Genomic DNA, 4,596 nt, shown 5'->3' with positions numbered 1-4,596 from the left:
TCCTTGGGAGGCTTAACGAGGTGGGTTGAAAAATTAATGTCTAGCTGGATTTTTTTGTATTATTTATTATCCATTATTATTAGTTGAAGGGATTTTTCTAGAGTAAAGTGCTTTATTCTGGAAAAATCCTTCCAAGTTTCAAGTACATCTAGTGTGTAAAATCCTCGTGATCATTATCTTCTTTGAAGTTCGCCCATTACACTTCAGGGTCTCTCGAATGCGTACACAACAAATACAGGATTAACGTACTATCGTCGACATCCTGACTACCGAATAAATTTCAACGACTGACTGCCTTTCTCTACGTTAGCTGCATACTGACCAACAGCAGCTTAGTCAACGAACCCATCTCTCAGCTAATTTTTACTACTCGAAAGTATCTCGAACCGTTACAGGCCAGAAGCCTAACCTACAAGAGCTTTGAACTCCTGTCGCATAGTTTTGGATAATGATTTATTGATAAACTACCCACTGCCCACAATGCCATTTGGGATTCGCTTCGTCCGTCGACAGCCTGCGAAAAGCCTTCCTCTAGACTGCAGCGTCGCCAGCAGTCCAGGGCAAATCTATCTGTTTTCTTTAGAATGGGATGGATAAAAACGAAAAAAAAATTGTAGAAGTATACTAGCTCTCACTAAAATAGCTCTAACCCACCAGCCTTAAAACTCTTTAGATCCCTACAAACGAGCACCGTCAACTTATATTGGATATAGATGATGGTCCTGAAACTTTTTTAAGTTTGTACTGTCTCTTCGTTGCCGTCTAAAACGTCCCACACCAATTACTTCCCCATTAAATTTGGCCAAGAAAAGACGATCGAAAGAGACCTGGAAGGACTCTTTGCCGACCCAAATATTGCAACAGTTGGATGATCCATGCTTTGGCTTAGGCGCCGGTTAGGAATAGAATTTCCCAAGGCGGTAAACATTTTCTTATAACAGTGTTTATTGTACTGGGCATAGATCATATATACATATATATATGATAAAACGCTATACATATGAATAATATTTTAGTTCGATCAGAATTAGCTAAATCATCGATAAAATAACTGAGACATTTTTTTATTTATATTAGAAAATTTACAAAAAATGTCAAAACCTGTAATGAATCAAACAACCTCTACATAGCCAAGATCAAAAGTGGCTAGTCCATTTATAATAGTAAACATTTTCGGAAACTGGTAACCCAGCTATTCTGAATTATGTGCGACGTAATCGTCAACCGCTACGCAATTTCAATATTGAACGCCTACCCAATTGGTAAAGGCCACTTCTAAAACTTCTCATAGTGTAGTCACAATTACTAACGTAAATACTTGACAAATAAGCGATACTGTATGTCATTGCGACTGCTCTCTCAGCTAACTATGACATATCAGTGATGTATAATATAAGGTTTCTGTGGCTCCGTGTTGACTCTCTAATGGTAACCTACGCTAATCGAGTAGTGGCACTGACCATAATAACAAAGTAGTTTCTACTTTCCCAAGCTCGTTTGCTATACCCACACATCATCAGGAGCAACAGCAGCAGAAAAGGAAACCGTAACTACGTGAACTACATCGAACTTTGCCATAGCGATCTTACAATCACTCGTTCGCTCACTTGGGCTGTCCTTTGTCGGGTCACTTCTCGTCCAGTTCGACCCAATCTACAACGTTTTTCAGGGCATGGCGCCACCCACAGCGTAGCATTTCCCATCTATGTGCACCAAGCCTCGTCGACCACCCACCATCCCACCCATAGGCAGACCACAAAGACAAACATTTGCCAACATAGGACATAGGGTCCGACTTTATGAAGAGGATGAAGCTTTGTGAAAAAGGCAAACTATGTTTCGTTAGCATGCAACGACTTCAGTTTTCGCAAGCTTTGCACCTAGCACATTAAATTCGCTTGCGTACGTCCAACCCTTAGCCACGGTGAATGAAACAAGTGGCTGGATCCACAGGCTGCTTCCATCGCGTTTGTTCCAGCAACTCGGTCGCAACTAGCCGTGTACCGGCTAAATGAACCAGAACTGACGATTGGCTAATAGTCATTTTGCACGAAATTCTGACCTTCCTGACCGTTCTATTCTAGGCAGAAGGCGCGCATCATTCACAAATGAACGAAAGAAGACGGAAAAGAACGTCGCTTCGTATTTGTTTGTCAAAACTAATGCAGTTCGCGATGGCAGTCACGGTAGAGAAATAACGTGCCGTTGCGATTGCCTGTGTTGAGGCTACTGTTGACGTCAACGGGAAATAACAGCGAAAGCGACGTTAACAACTGGATTGGTGCGAAAAAAGGTCGAGGCCTGTTGTGCATTTGTACGTGATCCGGTTAATATAGGGTACTAGCGTGGCGTAACCGTCAAGAGGAAGTTATGAATGGACGTTAGCGAGTGGGAGGATACGCTTGTGGTCGCTATTTCGTTTTCGTCCCGCTTGTATAAAAATAGATATTGATATGCAGTAATACGAGCAAGCTGTACACTTTTTTTCGGCGAATTTTCGTAAGTCTGTGTGGTGAGTTGGGGTTATACAAATGACAATGTTATGTTATCTAGTGTTTTTTTTTTTCAGGAGTTACAGCTCATTATACTATATACAAGGTGGGCAAATATTTCTTTGTCGAGAGTCTGTCTACATTTTTCTATCTGTTAAGATGAAAAAAAAGTAAGATGTAGTACAGATGGCAGTAGAAGACAAGCAATGGTATAAAATAGGTACTTTTGCCCCACTTGTGTATACATTTTTTTCTTCGAAAGTAAATTTGTCTAAACTAACTATATTTTACAGATACCGATTCGTCTAATTACACGTTTTCCTTTGTTGTATCACGCATTATTAGTGGATCTTTCGATTAGTAGCTATGTTTCATTATGAAATCACAAGCAGTTCGTCTTCTCCCTTTACGGAGAGTTACGGTCTGGCACGACCTTAGCGTACCCGGACCCATATTCTATTTCTCCTAGAGATACGATGCACATTCCAATTTTTCCAGCTGTAATAGAGGCCAACACAATGTCTAATGCTAATATTGAGAAATAGCCGCAACGCTTTGCTAAATCTGGAATGCCTGTCGCCCTTTACAGGACAGACTAGTATAAGCTATGACAGGTCCAGTAATGGTATCCAAGCTCGAACGAAATGCATCGTCTTTCCATTGGGTCTGTGGCACATATCGATCGACTGCAACGAGCGCTTTAAATAGGCCCGTCAAAGGAAGTCATAACAGGTTTAACAGGTGAAGACGGCTGCGGAGAGGCGACGGACTCCACTATCGATGGCTCTAAGGAGCGCAACGAAAATACTGCGTAAGTAGGCCAGACTATATACAACTAGAGAAAACTGCTAAATATCTGCCAGAATTCAATGGCAGTTCATATGTATATGTGGTGCTTCAGCAAGGTTGTTGTCTATTTTCAGTAACCTGAAGCTCGTTCTGGATCTGAAGCAACATCTAGTGGCAGCACAAAACACATAATTTGCAATCCTAGAAAAGAGTTACTTTAAAAGTTTAACTTGAAGTTGATTTTTTTTCATGATAATGACTGCCTTGTTCAGCCGATTCTAAAGTACATTAGACTGGTGAACTTCATGTTTCAACTTAAATAAATACTCTCAAATGTAGACATCATGAGGAACGTGTTGGCTAATAAGATTGTTCGACGTGGATTTGAATGGCGACAAAGTGCAACTCGTATCATTATAATGGTAATAGGGAAAATCAATTAATCTGTGTAGCGGATAAGCTAGGAGTCTTCCAGAAATAAAGTCAACTTCTCTAAGAACAAAAGATACGAATAAAACTCTAAATCTGTTAGCCTAGGCAATAACGCTTTGTTAACTCCGAGACAGTAGCTGTGAACGTTTACCGTCTACGATGTGCCGAAAATATAATTATCGTTGGGCTGAATGGCATTGCAACTCAGAACAGTTAGTTCAAGATAAGTATGTAGGAATAAATATACAACTATAGATGAAGTATGTATAATTACCGCGTCCAGTAAATGAAGCTTATGCTACAACAGTAAAGGCAAAGGGACTTCACTGAAAATTGGATCATTTCATCATGTTTCAAGCATGCAGCTCGCGGCAAGCCTATGCACGGCAGTATTTCGTGTGCACGTACGGTACACTGCCGCCTAGCCAAGGTCGTAATCTTCATCGTGCCTATTGTAATTTTCCGTTCTTGTCTTAATTGTCGAAAGAGCTTATAGCGATTATCCAATTGTGTTTGCCTATTTCTGAGTATGACCTATGTCTAGGTTCGCTGTTTGTGTTCACAACGCCGGTGCTCGTTGGAAGCCACCCGTTGCTTACCTTCTTGCCGAATCTTCTGAAAGAATGCAGAAGTAGAATAATCATAATAACAAAAATCATTACAAATTATTCAAATTCAAACACTCAACTTGATGCTTCAGCCATTATCGTCGACGTTATTATTATAAAAATGACAAAAGGTTTCTACAACTCGATATGCCATGTACGCAGGTACGGCATTTTTCGTGTTGCAATAGGCTGCCGGCTACGGTTTTTCTGGGTGATCTCAAAGGTGCTGGGGAAGGTCCGGAATTTGGTACATAAAGAACACGAGCCACATGATG

General features: G+C 40.7%; 1 long non-coding RNA gene across 1 annotated transcript; it reads left to right on the top strand.

The window, feature by feature from the left end:
* Positions 1-1,608: 1,608 nt before the first annotated feature.
* Positions 1,609-3,948, top strand: LOC111270829 (uncharacterized). Its single transcript, XR_002686494.1, has 3 exons — positions 1,609-2,512; positions 3,082-3,303; positions 3,416-3,948. It is a non-coding gene; the product is annotated as an uncharacterized LOC111270829 (long non-coding RNA).
* Positions 3,949-4,596: the final 648 nt, after the last annotated feature.

The sequence above is a fragment of the Varroa jacobsoni genome, unplaced genomic scaffold, assembly GCF_002532875.2.
Source record: "Varroa jacobsoni isolate VJ856 unplaced genomic scaffold, vjacob_1.0 contig00132, whole genome shotgun sequence".
Taxonomy (NCBI): Eukaryota; Metazoa; Arthropoda; class Arachnida; order Mesostigmata; family Varroidae; genus Varroa; species Varroa jacobsoni.
This window is presented reverse-complemented; position numbering and strand designations above follow the sequence as displayed.